This window comes from Protopterus annectens, chromosome 3.part1 (genome assembly GCF_019279795.1).
Source record: "Protopterus annectens isolate FY-2018-M chromosome 3.part1, PAN1.0, whole genome shotgun sequence".
NCBI lineage: Eukaryota > Metazoa > Chordata > Ceratodontiformes > Protopteridae > Protopterus > Protopterus annectens.
In genome coordinates this window covers 946,756,646-946,774,389 of record NC_056732.1, presented here as the reverse complement: position 1 = coordinate 946,774,389, position 17,744 = coordinate 946,756,646, and the positions used below count along the sequence as shown (strand labels likewise).

General features: G+C 44.7%; 1 long non-coding RNA gene across 1 annotated transcript in view; it reads right to left on the bottom strand.

Moving 5' to 3' along the window:
* The window catches only part of LOC122798311, a 1,180,841-nt gene that overhangs the window by 4,441 nt on the left and 1,158,656 nt on the right, over positions 1–17,744 (bottom strand). The gene's annotated exons all lie outside the window — the stretch shown is intronic.

Sequence of the window (17,744 nt, the reverse complement as noted above, 5' to 3'; positions counted from 1 at the left end):
CCTTTTTAACCAAATTAATCAATGACTAAAGAAACTGTACCTATATATTCTACACACACACACACACACACACACACACACACACACACACACACACACACACACACACACACACACACACACACACATTTATTTATATATATGTAGAGGGGCAAAACATTTTTTTTCATTTTCCACTTCTTAATAAAACATACAGCAGTCAAAGGATCAGTTGCCTCGATGAGCTGGCTATCAGTGAGTTTAATGACTTTAGAGAGAGATTTGAGAGCTGGCATGCAATCTGTTTAGTCTCGATAAGTTTTCTACCAGCATGATAAACAAGTCCTTTTTACTGAAGTAAAGAGCCCTGATCTACTAATCCAAGCACCATTTGTGCATGGTGTACAGCCTAGTGGAAGAGTAAACAGAATTCTGGATCAGATCAGTACCGGCACATCTCATAATGCACTTACCTGTACATCTTATTATGCACTCAACTGCACAACTCATTATGCACTTACCTGCACAACTCATTACACACTTACCTGCACATCTCATTATGCACTTACCTGCACATCTCATTATGCACTTACCTGCGCATCTTATTATGCACTTACCTGCACATCTCATTATGCACTTACCTGCACATCTCATAATGCACTTACCTGCACTTCTCATTATGCACTTACCTGCACATCTCATTATGCACTTACTTGCATATCTCATAATGCACTTATCTGCACATCTCATTATGTACTTACCTGCACATCTCATAATGCACTTACCTGCACATCTCATTATGCACTTAGGGAACTGTGGAAGAAACATCTTGGTAGCATTATGAGGGCATTGTTGAGCATATAAGTGATTACCTGCAGCTGTACTATCTTTCTCGACAGCATCCCTGACAATGACAGAGGTCCTAAGAAATGGTCCTATGCATATAATCTATTATGCAGTGACTAATGAATTGAAAACTCAGATGTGTTTAGTCTGTCATATATGACCAGTTATTTTATTGAACCACAGTGCAGATTTATGTGAAATCCGATATTCTTAACCTGAGAAATGCATTTTATACATCTATTTTATGCAGAAACAACAGCGGACCAGTAGCTTACCTTACAGCTGATTTTGATGAAATGATTATGTAAAGAAAATGCTGAGTAGTGCTAGTAGTAACCCTGCACTGTATAAATACTGCAATCTATAGTTTGTTCTCTCTTGCTCTCTCTCTCTCTCTCTCTCTCTCCTTATCTGTCATATTCTTTCAGCAACACCACAAACTGACTTTTTGTGTGATTGTTTCCTTTCCAGTCTATCACATTTCTGTCTGGAACTTGTAAGGCTGGGATAAGGGCTACTTGTACTTTGATCCAGAAACACCAATAGCACCCTTAGGCTAGAGCTATTTATGTAGGTCACTCTAGAAGCTTGCATTCTTTCCTTAAGATGCTAATCTAACATGAGCATCTTTATCACTTTCCCCGGGATTCATGAAGCTTGCGCCAGTAGCTTCGGCGATCTAGCACCAAATATGGCCGTCGAGCGATTCAGGTAAGAGCTGTTTCCACATGCACTACCAGCATACACCAGAGCTGCACAGCTCCCGGCGCATGTATGCTAATTATCCCATGCACAGCAGTGTAGCATGCAAATGAAGGTATATAGCGATTCATGAAGTTGTGCAGGTGTAACGTAAGCATGTAGAAATGTAAACCAAAAAAACGGTTTACATTTTGTCAAACATAAAATCGAAGCCAGGAAAGTGGACCAAACGTATATATTATAATGTTAATATATGCCAATGGCTAAATATATAGCCAATGGCATAAAACAATATGCACAACATATAAAAAATAACATTTAATCTCATGGCCACACCAACGCAAAGTAAAACCGCAGTGCATCGGTGCACAAACGGGATCACAAGGAAAATATATTCAGATGTCATAAAACTGCAATGTAATGCAATTCATGATATCCCCATAATAGTCAATGGCACGCATGCTAGACCACAACCATGGCACAAGGGTTGCTAAGGGTCTTTGACAGTGTTCCGTGCGGTAACTAGGAATTAGCAGTCAATGCCATGCAAATGAGTCAAGTAATACTGAATCGCAAATGCCCCGCCAGTGTAAGGATGCACCACATGGCATAGCATTACAACACCAAGGAGTGGCCTGGAGATAAAGATGACATCAAGAGAGGGGAGCGCCACCGTAGCTGTAAGCACATTGAATCATTGCTAATCCATGTTGCATGTTGCTAAGCAAAGCCGCAGGATAGGGGTGTGGAAGTAGCCATAGCTTTGCTTAGCTGACAGCACACAAGGTAACCAAAAGTTCATGTGAACGTGGATGAAAACGCGCACAAAACCGGGTAAACGGTTGTGAGTGGCGCGCACCACAGCTGAAACAGGAAGGATATGGGAAAACAATAAAGAAATGCTGCAGCATGGTAATTGGAGTACAAATGAGTAATTAACACCTAGAAACTCACAGTGGGCCATAGACAACAGCTAACAAGGCTGCTAGCAGCTACCTGCAGAACAGGAAAGGGGAGGTACTGTACAGCAAAGAAAAGAGAACTGTCACAGCAGAACAAAGCAGACTTGCAGTAGATCAGCTACATAATACATTTCCAAACACAATCCTGGGTTATGGAAGCACAAAACAAGAAAGGAGGCAGCTGGATACATGCCTGACAATGGGAGGTGAATCGGGTTGAAAATAGAAGTAAAGGGCAATAGATGAATCATGGCAGACAAGCGTAAGTCATCACCAAAGGCCCCACAATAGCAGTACCTGCTGTAAAACCAATAATTATGATACCCTGCAGCTGGAATAGCACAAACACACCCAATTACACCAGCATCATCCATTGCACAATAGTATAAGGTGTGAAAGCCCAACACACACACTTGTGTCTTCCCAGACACTCTGCACCATTGGTGTATACAGACAGGGAACTTTTAATATGTAAATGTTAAGGGCTGCCATAGCTTTGATTCACCAGCATGTGTTGGAGACTGACAGTGGTGTGGAGGATGATGCTGACAACCATCTCAGGCACCAGAGGAGGAGACGAGTATTCAGACCCAGGGTGACTTACCAGGGGCTACATGATCTGGAGATAGTAGAGCATTACAGGGTGGACAGGGACATCATACAGGAACTTGTTGAGCTGTGCCGGCCACACTTCAGAGCCAGAAGTAACAGAGGGGAACCCATCCCAGTGGACACGAAGGTATGTGTAAGCTTGAGAATACTAGCCACAGGTACCTTCCAAAGGCCAACTGGGGATATCATGGTGATCTCACAGGCATCAGCAACCAGGGTACTTCACCAGTTCCTGGATGCCATGTTACCACATGCCAATGAGCACATATACTTCCCCCGAATGCAGGAGGAGTTGGCCAGCAATATGTGTCTCTTCCACCATGTGGCAGACTACCCGGCGGTACTGGGTGCAATAAACTGCATGCACATACACATCAAGTCACCACCCGGTGAGCAGGGTAGGCACTACATAAACAGCAAGGGATTCCCCTCCATCAACTGCCAGGTTGTGTGCAATGCCCAGGGAATTATCATGGATGTGTGTGCTGGCAGTCCTGGAAGCTATCACGACTCCCACATCTGGCATACCTCACAGCTGTATCAGGTATTTGCCAGGGGGGACATCCCATATGGCCACTTGGTGGGGGATGCTGGCTAAGCACTGGAAAAGTGGCTGATGACTCCCATCAGAAATGCACACACAGCCACACAAGAATGCCATAATGAGACACACACAGAAACCAGAATCATCATAGAGTGCATGTTTGGGATGCTGAAATCATGGTTCAGTTGCTTGGACATATCTGGTGGAACCTTGCAGTACTCTCCAGGAACCTGTGCCCACATCTTCATAGTATGTGCCATGCTACACAATATGATCCTGTGGAAAGAGCTGCAGCAGGGACAGAATGGTGAAGGCCCTCCCAGCCCACCGCCATTGCCAAGGGACCCACAGGCACAGGGGGCTCAGACCACGAACACCCTGTGCTAGCCCCAGTAGGCAGACGGAGGCGTGCCCAGTATGCCCATGTCTTGGCAAAGGGGGAACGTATAGCACATACACTGACAGTGTAGGCACTCAGGGACTGACACTCTTCCCCACCTGCGCACACAGCAAACATGGATGGCACACACACACACACACACACACACACACACACACACACACACACACACACACACACACACACACACGACCACCTGTAAATTGTCATGTATAGGTGGTCTACTGTGTGCATCCTACATAGGTAACCCTCAACTATTGTACACACAACTGCCATTGGTACAAGGTAAGTCAATATCTGAACAGTAAATTAAGCTATCAGCATGTGTCCATACTATATGTACAGCTTCATAGATACATAGGTAGGTACATGCCCAACCGCCGAGGCCACTCATAAGCATAGGCAAAACGTGTCTGCTGTCGCCACCCCATCAATCAATTCACTGTCCCTCTGTGGAGCAGAGCCACTTGCGGGATCCCTGGGGTGTAACTACTGTTCACCACCCACTCTGCAAGGATTCCCCAGAGTGTCAGTGAGGGGGGTTTGTATAATGTAATCAGGGATGTAGTTTCAAATAATGGGGAGTATCCCTGACAGGAATCTTCACAGATATGTACATGTTACATAGTATACCTTAAACATAGCTTGCATATATAGGTAGTTCTCCAATGGAATAATAAACATGTGGACCACACAACTGCTGAAATGTGCGTTAATTACCCTTGCACTACCAGTGCCTGCTCTGAGAGGTAAGATATCGCTGCCAGGATTAGAACACACAACCATGTACACATTCATCACAATAACATACCACTAAGCTACTTGAGATGTACCAATGGCAGTCATGTATACTGACAAGATAAAACACAAAAGGTAGGAATGTGTTGAAATAGGACATATATATATATATATATATATATATAGTTTTATATATATATATATATATATATATATATATATATATATATATATATATATATATATATATAGAGAGAGAGAGAGAGAGAGAGAGAGAGAGATATGTCGATATATGGGGATATACATATATATGTAGATATATAGATAGGTTAACAACATCTACATAACCATGGAGGTACATATAAATGAGATACCTACCACATACTGACTGCTTTACATACCGATGTGCATAATCCCGAGGCTTAAGGTCCGAAAGAACACAGTACCAAAACACCAGATGGGTGAGGTGTAATCTCACGATGTTAATGGACAGTTAGTCAGTGCTTCTGGTGTTGCGGTTTGGGTAGGTTACTGTGTGTATGTGTGTTTCTTAGGGCTGTAGTGTGTGTAAGTGTCTGTTCTGTGTTTGGTGTGTGTTCTTGGAGGACTGTAATGTGTGGTTGTGGGTTAGCTTTGTGCGTCTGTTTGCGCGACCTAGGATGTAGAATATTAAAGTAGAGTGTGGTGTGGGGGGCGCAGACACCTTCATGGGGGGTGTAGGGGGGGTTTGGCCACCTGCTCATACGTAGTGTAGGATGGTTTGTTTGGATGTGTTGGGTAGCAGTGTGTCTGTGTGTGCATGTGTGTGTTCCATGTTCATGTTACCTTCGCGAGTTACTGTCGATGTCGGTAATGTGGGGTATGGGAGTCTGGTCCCGGCACTGTGTGCGTCGAAACACTGTGGTTTCAGGATTCCATAGGTCTCCCGTATACAGCAGTTGAAGTGTTCATATATGTGTATAACATAGACCATAGCAATCAAACATTCCGCCACTACCAACCTTTATGAACAAAGGATATGGAGAATATATGCCTATACACTATTACAAATATGTGCTATGGACTTAAGCCAATGATAGTGTTACCACCTGTCCCACTTTGCGAGGGACACTCCCTCTTTGAGTGGTTGTGTCCTGACCAAATATATTAAATGTGGCAAATGTTCTGGGATTGTAAGACATAATTATGTCCCATATGTACTGTAATAGTTGCATACAATAGTTATTTCTGTATCTAAAATACCTACATGTTACAGGAAACAGGATAAGCAACTAAACTGCTACAAGAATAAGCTTATAATTAGACAAGAAAGGAAAGTTCTTGTACTGCCCATGGGTTTGTGTCGGCCTATAAAATCAGATGTGTGTCCTGAAAAGGTCCCACTATGGCCATATGAAAAGGTGGCAACCCTAGCCAAAGAGGGTCAGTCACCAACACAACTACGATGACTTCAAATACCTATGACAGAAATACACAGCTATCATGTAGCAACACGTTATTACATTCAGATGTATTACCAATGGGAATTCAAGGACTAACATCACCTGCATCCTATACAGGAACCACATAACAGTGCCTTAATGAATCAGCCTGCAATTACCATTGTATTAGTCCACAAAAGGATAGGTGTTCAAATAGGGAAGGAACCCTCACGCACATAGTGATTATGTATAAAAGTAGTTGCTACACACCTGCATCTGTTAAGCACACCCACCATCACCCCCATACCCAAACATATTACAATGCAAACTGTAATAACATCACAAATCATTCACACACTGTAAGATATCTGCAGAAGCCTTAACATACCTTGTCAGAGACACACTAACATGGCCCTATGTGAAATAGCTGCTGTTATACAATGGAACAGCTGCTGATGTAATAGGGTTTGTTTGCACTAATCCCATTTCAGAGGGTTGTGCGTACACCGGGATGTGTTAGGAATTAGTGAGTAACAGCACAGTATGCTACACTTGTACACCAAATCAAGGATGTCTGGTGAGCACACTGTACACCACATAACAGTTCATGCATAGCCATACGGCCTTCAGCTGGCCAAACATCCTTGCCAGACTTAAACATCTGCAGAAGTATCAGGTACAAACAAACCCTGCATAAGTAGCACTGTTCCAAAATATAACAGCTGTACTCACATGTAGAACTAAATTGTCTAGCCATTACACACAGTCCACGGGAGTCATGAAGCTAATATATCTCTGTGTGTCTCCATATAGCTGTTGAAATATATCGCAATAACACATCTAGGCCATCTCCCTCGACAGCAAGGCAAATGGACAACGCCCAAAAGGAGTACTCACTTATACACCACTGTTGCCATGGTATCGGCTAATGGAGTAGCTGCACAGCTGATGTGCATCCAGTTAACTACTTTAGAATAGCAATTGGTGGACAGGATACCACATGTTACCGATATGTAACTAGAAAATAATGTGTTATCACACATTCAAACCATCCGTATATACCAGCGGAATGTTACAAAGAACATTGAAACACAAACTGAAAAGGATTGAATCAACAGTTAACGACACCTCGGGTTACTAATAAGGTATGTAGAACAGTCAGTATGTCTGTGTATGTAGTACTATTATGTAGTATTTAAAGTGCAAGCAATCCATATAGTGGAAACAGTTATCTTGTAGTGATGTATTGTTGAGCATAGTAACTCTTGTAGTATTTGTGTGTACTGCTGTAGGTCACAAGGCAAACACCGCATACACCACAAGGGATGCTATATAAGGGCTTTGAATAGAAATACTCCTCACCAGTCACTGTCAGTGGCAGGGCTGGTCCAACAAGTATGTGCTATAACATGGGATAGTATATGTTGATATATTGTAAATGTAGCCATATGTATGGGTGTATTACAGAGAATAACATGTGGAAGGTTGGGCCACTGTGCAAGTATGTTTTGCATTGTGGGATATTGTGCCAATAACTGTGTAATGTACAGTATTGCAGGCAGATATGTATTACAAGCTACACAGCATTACTGTAATGTTAGACAAACATTAGTTATCTCAATTGGCATTTACAATACACAATAACAGCATACATATGTCTTTTAGTGAGCCGACAGTTTATCAGCATGATAGCAAAGTAAAATGGAAGAGCTATTTAACTATCCATGTACATAAGACATGTAATATGTGCAAAGGTAGGTACAAGGCTGTCTTACCAAGGGTATCTGTAAGCCTAGCTAGCGTGTGTTGGCTTTCACCACCCCCATAGGTTGGTTTCCTGTGCCTCTGAATGGCAGAGCCAATAGTTTCCTGTGCCTCTGTCCAGCAGAGCCACTGCAGTGATTTCCGGGGTACATGTCTGTCTCCCATCCACATGTCAAGGTTTCCCTTGAAGAGTGCTCATGAGGGGCCCTGCCTGATGTACATTGGAATCATGTTCCAAAGCATAGGGAGTGTCTGGGTCAGGAATCTATCTGTCCAGCATGTCCTACTCATCGTTGTGGTTAGGTGTATATCCCTAGAGCATGTGGCTCTCAGGGGCTTCTGTTTAGGTGGAGCATATCCAGCAATACAGGGTTGGACATGAGACTTGTATGTCAAACAGAGATCACCTGTGAGTATGTGGTATGCAACTGAGTACAGCTGGAGTTTCGTAGGTTGGGCTGCATAGGTCATCTGTTTGAGGGTAGTAATCCTCTTGGTGTGGTACTGGTGTGGTCTTCCAAGCTGTTGCAGTTGTCCTGTAAGGTATATCCCAAATGGGGTGTTGTATCCTTTAATGGGTCTAATATGACATGTGTAGAGTCACAATGGCCCCTCTGATCTGGATGCAAACCCATTAGAGATTAGTGGGGCCATGTAGAAGCATATTCTAACCACCTTGTCATTATGGGTATCGAAGGAGAGATTGCTATCTACTGGGGTTCACAGATCCCGTATTACCTTTTCTGTATGTAGGGGACTAGCACCTATGTGATAGTCTATGGGTAATTAGTTATATCCAAAGGGGATGACTATACACTTTTAGGCATTCAACTTGACGCTATGATATTAACACCAGGTATCCGTCTCAGTGCGACACTTCCAGAGGGTGTCTGTAACAGCTGGGGAAACAATTATGTCCCCTATTTTGCAGTCATCTGCAAACCTTTTCAGCCAAAGCCCTCCTGTGCTTGTCTGTACATCAGAGACGTATATACTGAACATGAGGGGTCCTAGGACTGAGACCTGGGGGACGCCGGTTGTAACTGGTATGCAGCTGGACCTAGGGTATGCAACTCCCACTGTGTGGGTTCTGTCCATGAGCCACTTTGCAAACCATCACATGACGTAGGGGTTAATGTTCAGGCGGATGGGTATGTTGATAATACCAGAAGGAGGAATGGTGTTGAAAGCCTATGAGAGATCTAGATAGGCTGTGTGGACCTCCTTACCTTCATCTAATGCCTTGGCAACTGTCTCTAAGAAGTCCACCAGGTTTAGGAGGCATGGTCCAGCCTTAACAATGCCAAACAGTGAGGGGCCAAAGGTTGGGAGGTACCCAATGTCTCTGTGACAGTGATCCATGATGTGCACCATAGCCTTGCAGACCAGACTAGTCAGGCCTATAGGGAAATAGGTTTCATGGTCCATTGTGGCGCCACCTTTGTGGAGTGGGATAACTGTTGCTGTGCACCATTCAGGGGGCACTATGCCTGATGTGAGGCTATTATTGAACATAGTGCGTAGGTGGGGAGACAGTACGATCTGAAGTTTGTGTAAAATACAGCCTGGGATGTTGTCCGGTCCCATGGATGCTGTAATATTGCCTTTAGAGTGTGCAGCTTTGAGAGGGATCGGCCAGGATGTTGCCAATATCAATTGTTTCTGTAATGTTCATGCCTTTGTGCTGTAACTTAGAGCAGATCTGGTTGCTGACATAGAGATATGTGACATAGCTATAGAATGCTTTGTGGTTGTTGTTGGTATTAGTTGCATTATACTTTTTGTAGCTAGCTTTGGAGGATCTTATAAGGGATCTCACCTTCTTACTGAGGCTGGCCAGGGATCTCCTCCATGCATGGTATTGTACTCTCATTTGGAACAGTGTCTTCCTCCTGTAGTACAATATGTTTATGGCAGGGGACCACCAGATTGGTTTAGTTAATTAGGAGTATAGCGTCCTGGTTCTGTTTGGGATAGCACAAGCCATGCACTCCTGTAAGTGCTTATAGAGTGCATTTGTGTAGGATTCAGCAGTTGTAACAGTACTGTCCATCTGCATGGGTGTCATGACGTCCATGTAGTTGGCCTTGTAGACATATTATACTGTGGTTCCCTTAATGGGGGGTAGGTGCGGGATGTGGATATCAACAGTGTTCAGCACATGGTCTGATCGGACCAATGAGGAGTTGGCTTCACGTGTGGAGCACCAGTCACTCATATTGGTAATGACTAGGTCTAGGACATTGTTGCCCCTGGTGGGTGTGTGGATTTGTTGAGTCAGGGCATTGGTGTTTATGAATTCCAGAAACCGTTGAGCTAATGTGTTGGTACACGAGTAGTTTTCCCAGTTAATGGTGGGGTAGATTCAGTGAGACTTATGTGATGAGTGTGGTGTTGTGCGACTGTGTACCTTCTCCACATGGCAATTAGGGTCAGGCTTGGTTGGAGAGACCTTTATATCCAGTTTGGCTAGATGAGTGCATCTCTCACAGGTTGTAGTGTTGGGTGGTAGGTGGAGAGGCTTGTCTGTGTACATGAGGCAATGTGTACATTGCCTCAAGATGTCCAGATTCATCAGATAGACAGGTGAGAACACTGGCAGTTGACTCTTAGACATGCCTGAATATAGAACTACATTCACCTAGATAAGTGAGGAAAGTGAGTACAAGAGCTACATTACTCTACGTAAGTGAGAAAAGTACGTACAAAACCTGTTCACCCTTACCTGTAGGTAATGAGGAAGATTGAGTGCTATAGTAATTATTAGCTTACATAGTGTTTACAAGTCCTGAACAAGTGCTTAGCATGAATAAGCAATCCAGACAGGGTCTTGGATAATATAAACACATGACCCCCTCCCCCCAACAGGTACACAAGCATATATCCATGTACACCACAGGGCCCCTGTACCCACAACTATGCAGGCACAAGCTGCACTCAGTCTGCATGGGACCTGCCCATATCACAGGTTGTATCATAGACATATGGCAAAACAAGATGCTCTCCACGTACACATCATGTAAAACATAGCTCCATGTCAGGTTGTGTACACACTGAATGGCGCACACCAACAGGTATCACAACCCACAAAGGGGGAGACACCACTGATAATGGGTAGTACTTTACTACTACCCTGCTGAGTCTGGTCTGGAAGGCCATGAACCTTGATCACTTAAGTGATGTCAGCAGTACAGATGTAGATGACAGTATGGTTGATGTCACACTGCATATCATAATCTTGTCAGGTCATAAGACATCATCACCCATACTGTGTACCACCTACACTCGGTATACTAGATGTACATTCCTATGTCACAGGAGTGTTTTGCAACAGGACTGCTGGCAGAACCAACACTACAGGTGGTGTCTGAATAATACGTGATCATCACACCAGTGGCAGCTACAGTATGTCAGGGTTAATGAATTTTATTCCCCCTCATTGTAGTCCATACCTCACAGACAAACCGAAAGCATCTGCCTATTGAAGTATGCGAATGACTATGACCTAGGAGCAATAGCTGACTCGCATTGTCACCCCTATGTTAATAACCCTGAACTACCACCTAGGCAACGGTCAACATAATGGACACGTGTGTGAGGGATGCAGCTGGGCAGTTGTCTTTCCTGTGATAGCTACGTCACCACACCTGTCAGGTAGTCATATGTGGAAACCCTAATAATGATAGGTTGCCATTCAGGAATATAGAGATCATTGTCCAGCCATACAGAACACTCAAGTGACCCATATCAGATCACATATTTCCTTTAAGGGGTATTGGCCATGTGCAGATGGCCTACACTAGCCTTCCCATTCCTCATCTCCACTATGTAGCATGATGCGTACGCTGAATAAATCCATGTACAACCCAGTGATGTTGGACATGCTACACATACTCATCCTGATCTCGAACACATACTTCATGGACATCCACCTACCACATGCTGGACAGATTCTTGTCCCATACACTTGACATAGTCCTGCCATACTATGCATTTCTGTCCGTCAAAGCTGTACATCACTCCCCTCACAGACATGGTGTGATGACCTCATGGTAACGCATGGTATATGTATCATTAACCCTGTGGATCAGTAATGTGGCACTGCTCCACCTGGCCCCACAGACCCGCCTGTCTGCTACTGCCAGGTAACCTTTCATCCTAGATTCATACATGGCCCATTGCATATAGCCAACTAGTTGACTTTGACTGTACATACTATAGTTGATATCCATCCCTGCAAATGCCTTCTGGCTAGCCAGTGTCCCATGTGTATCATATGTGCAACACAGGTGATACATGGCAGGATGTTGAATCGCTATACAGTGCCGTGTAGATGTATATGGCAGAACACATACATGTAAAACCTTTTGTGAGCATGTCTGCAGGGTCACAGGTCATGTCTGGTAAGGCAGTGTAAGTCCTTATATGTGACATATACACTGCATCAAAGTCAGCTGCATTAATGTGGACACACCCAGCCATGTGCTGATAAGTAGGAACACCAGTACAGGCAAACAGACCTGCCCACATCAAGACAGCAACCAAATGGAGTATGAGCAATGTAATCAGGTGACATACACACATATATGGTGATAATATCCATTCAACATTGAGTGTCATGTGTGTGACACAAACATGTCAATGTCATGTAGGTTTGCAAATACAACTAAACTGAATTAATGTGATACACATGTATGTTCAGCTGTAGCTCTGCATGTCTCTGTGAGTTACTGTGACCTGTCTCCATCATTATGTCTTCCAGGTATGCTGCGTGCAAGGCTTTACCCTTTTACATGCTTGGAGGATGAGGCCCTCATCCCATACCTACTTGGCAATCATGATATCTTGTTCAGCCATGTGCCACAGGATGCACAATAGCGGGATGCCCTGTGGATGGAACTTCGCAGGAGGGTTAATGATGTGGGTGGCCACAACCGTACATACCAGCAGGTGTGCAGACACTGTACAGACCTCATTAGATGGGCAAAACAGTGTGCAAATGCAATTGCCAGGGAACAAGGTGCAACAGGTGGTGGACCACCAACCCAGCTCCCACTCACACGTACCGAGGAGCTACTGGCCAACTTGGGGACACCTGCAGAATCACATCCACAAGCCTTAGCCGATATTGTGGAGGTGGGTGTCTCTCAACCACTGAGCCTAAAGTTGCCTGGTAAGTCAGCACTGCACCTATAACAACTATATTCCATATAGTTGCATTTGTAACTGTACAATATGTAATACAACATCATATGCAAGGCATGTATACACACATGCTGCATACTATAGTATGCTACTCTGTGTATGCACACATGTGCATACACCATAGTATAGTCTAATGTACTCATGTATGTGTTATGCACATTGCTCCCTGTAGCCTTTATACAGGGGTGGATTATGCTCACACTGCTGTGTTACTCCTATTTAGGTATCTCTGGTGTTCTGCTGTGACAGCAGTCTGTTGCAGGTGAGAGTGTTTTTATTTATCAGGAACCGTAATGCACAAATCGATCTGCCATGTGGCCAATCACAACATGTACACATAATGTATGGTCCTGTCACACTATACAGGTCGAACCTGCAATGCATCACAATGACTACCCATGTGCAACACTTGCAAACTATGTGAATCATCTCACCGACATGAATCCTCACAAACTTTATTGCCAGATGTGCTGACAGCTCTGCATACAATGGTGAAGGTGCTGTTCACTTTAGGGATGTACAACAGATCTGATCTACACATGTGGTGAATACAAACAGTACTATACAGAAGACTGGAGTATGGCCAGCACATAGGTTTCACCGGTGTGGATCATAGCCCTGCTATGAATGTCACACAATGTGATGTGCTATCTTGACATGTCCATGACATCTATTGGCCTGGCTGCTACACTGCCTACCTAACTTGAAAACATATTCCACATACCACCCTTTATCTGCATAACCCTGTTGTCAGTGGAGCATATATGTCATATGGGACAACACAGACATGTGAAATAGATGCCCATCACAATAATTTGGACAACACATGTACACACATGGCCATGGAGGATGGCCAGAGATATGGAGCAACATACACAGTAGACGTGTTGTGCTGGTGTGTACACCCTGTTGTACAATGGCTACACGTGGTTCAACCATGGCCTTTGTATAATGGACATAATGTAGATGTGGAACACTAGACATCCTACAAGCCTCTGCACATCTTGTATAGGAGTAACATCAATCCACCACATAAGATGTGCTGAACATCTACAGGGTGTTGCAACATGACAGCAGTCACCTGTACAGTATCCACATCACAGATACAGTACATTCCCGTTGCTGGTGTTGGACAAAAATGCCATACTAGCTCCGTGTGTGTGTGTGTGTGTGTGTGTGTGTGTGTGTGTGTGTGTGTGTGTGTGTGTGTGTGTGGTACACAGATGTCATGTGGGACATGGTGTACCGGCGTGTTCGCCGTCTGGCCATAGTTGCCAGGCTGCAGCAATATGGTTGTAGATGTGCAGGGGTGTCATCCTTTTACCCATCAGTGACCTGTGTCACAACTTCCACATCATGGTTAAGTGTGTATACACCTCAGTGACGTGGGTCACATTCCACAGTATATATGTATTGTATCTGAACACAGTCATGGCTATGAACCCTGTCTGTAACCCACACTGTATAGCACTAGAGATGCCTCATGATTCCCTGCAATGGCTATGCACATTAACTAAATTTGCAGTATATCTGTAGGGTGGACAGACAACACTGAATTGGTACACCATTGCCCCACTGTATATTTGACAGGACACCATTGTGTTAAACATGTATGCATGTCATTGCACACGTCAGCAGATCACATGTCATACTACATGTGATTATCAAGGTCATATGCCACACATCAGGCAGGTGTACTGTTAACCTGTGCTGGTCCACATGGTGTAACACAGGGATGCATGCTAACCACTACTATGATTGTGTAATTTGCATGCCGTCTGCTATGACACATGCATACTGTTGTGTGCAACCTAGGGATGTATGATAACTACCACTATTATTGTCTGTGCTGCATGCCGGCTGCCATATCACATGCATGTTGCATGTCTTCTGTCATATCACATGCATGTGTGTGTGTCTATTGTATAGATTGTAATGTACAGTTCTTGTCTGCCCTCACAGGTGATGTAGGTGCATTGCCCTCCTGCGGTACATCAGATGTTAGTGTCCCCACAGACTCTAGCAGTGATGATGAACATATGATTGGGACACAGGCAGAGTTGTCAGGGGCTGAAACTGTGCCATTGGTTGCCATTCCATCTATATCCACCTCATCCCCACACACAGATCCCATACCTGCACATACCCCATCACCAGTGGCCATAGAGGAAGGAAAGTTGGCACGTGGCAGCTTGGAACAGGAGAGTGTGGGGGTTATGGAAGGTGTGCCTGCACACCATAGTGTCACCCAAACTACTGGTGGTGCCCCACACAGGCACGTGGCCAGTGCTTCTCGTAAGAGGACCTCTGGCCAACATGCTCCTGCATGACAGAGCGCAGCAGCTGGTGTCATCAGATGCATGTTTCAGGCTGTAATGGAGGCACAGGCACATGCTGAACTGTGCAACAAAGAATATCAGAGGCTACAGAGGGCTGCTGTCTGTTCTTTAAACAACAGCATCCAGGCAATGGTAAATGCTCAACAGCAGATTGCTGATGCTTTGGCTAGATGGTTGGGTGACATGGTTGGAGTCCTTGACCATGGCATGACAATTTGCGAGCGTGAGCTGTCTGTGTTAGAACATCTCGTAGGAGTGAAGCGTCGGGCACGTGGACGTAGGCCTGCTACATCACCTGTGTCAGGTCTACGTGTACGAGCTACCTCACATGCCCGCTCCCATAGTGGCGGTAGCAGCAGCAGTCCATCTGGTGCTGTGCTGTCCACACCACAACACAGCAGGCCACATGCACACCCAGGATGTTCCCAACAGGGACACGGTTCCAGTGGACAAGTGACATCAGACAGTACCCAATCTGCACCTCTGTCTGGTAGTGCCTGTGCAACCCCTGGCAGGCACAGGTCACATGTCCGTGGCAGGACACCGTGAACTGTCAAACCTCACCTGTGCAGTCTGCAGCTGTCAATAATACCCCTGTGTAGGCCAGACACATGGGAGAACTGTGTGCATACATACACGCACACACTGGACACATATGTAGGGCACCGCAACACACACATGCATAACATCCACACATGCCCAATTAGATCAAAGGCCCAAACCCACACACATGATGTCATCCAATGGTGCAGCCTAGGCCTCTGGCAAACATTAACACCCTGTGCATATGATGATGCCTGTGCCGCATCCCTGACATCCACACCATCGGTGCAGGGACATGTCATATGGTCTGATGCACAGGGTGAACAAACTAGGATGATACGTGTAGTTTACAAATGTTGAGAACTGCTGACAGGCAGCAGATATACCATGTAGTACAGGCGTACAATACTGTTAACAGTATGTGTCTTGTGTAACAACAGTAAATGCATGTTGGTCATGATGTTCTGCTGTCCTTCTTCAGGTCTAATTGCACGTGCCGGTGGATGTCAGTGTTTGCAGTTAAGTGTCCCATATGTCAATGTGGACTACTCACAGGTATGTATGAATATACCAGCACGCACCATGTAGCTGCCACATACCAGTGAGAATGTCCCACATTACAAACACGTCTACTGTTCCAAGAGCATGATAGCTGTGTATTAAGCTACTGTGGCCACAGACGTGACATCCATAAAGGGTGACATCACAGGTACAGTTACATGGGCAGGTGAGGTAAGAGAGTGGTCTAGCTGATTACAAGGGTAGAGGCCAGTGGGAAGTGTGATGCCTCAATGGGAATCAGTAATACATGTTCCCATGACAGGATGCCAACACACAACTGCACCCACACACTCAGGTATTGACACACATGTATTCAGTGACACTGTAACACACACACACACACACACACACACACACACACACACACACACACACACACACACACACACACACACACAGCTTCACCGACACAGTAACACACACTCGCACACAGTTGCTACTGGTGGGATAAGGACCCCTGCCTATGTGCAAATCATCATTACAGTACTGTGCACCTACATGATGTGCCACAGAGAATACACATGTACAGGTAGTCAGTACGGCCTAAGATCGGGGACATCAACACGGATAGTAGAATGCATCACCTGGATGGTGGGAGGGGTCTTATCAGTTCAGTATGGTAACATACATCCTCACTCCAGGGACTAGTCAGCCCTACATACACACACTGTGGCATTCAGTAATTAATACATCTATGTCATGCACATACAGATACCTCACATGTGTGAGATACATGCCCCTGCCTATGTCCTGCTTTCTACATTGCAGTCTGCACAGATGTGTACACTAGTGTACAGGAGAGTGAGTAACAATTGAGATATATTCTCCACAATACATGACATATATAGACACACACGCAACCACACATGCCAGTACTATGAATCTCAGACCTGCCTAGCTCATGTTATGTATGTCAGACGTACAGCAGTATTGCATGCGTTACAAACTGTACTGATGCTTCCTGTGCCAACAGTGCTGATATATGCACTTGGAACATCATATCTATTAACAGGTGTCAAGTGATTTACCTTCGCTGTCACCCTGACCGCTGTCTAAGTTGCATGTTATGTCCTTCAATTAATGAAACCATTGCTTACCGGTTACACGGGGTATTGTAGGACTGCTTGT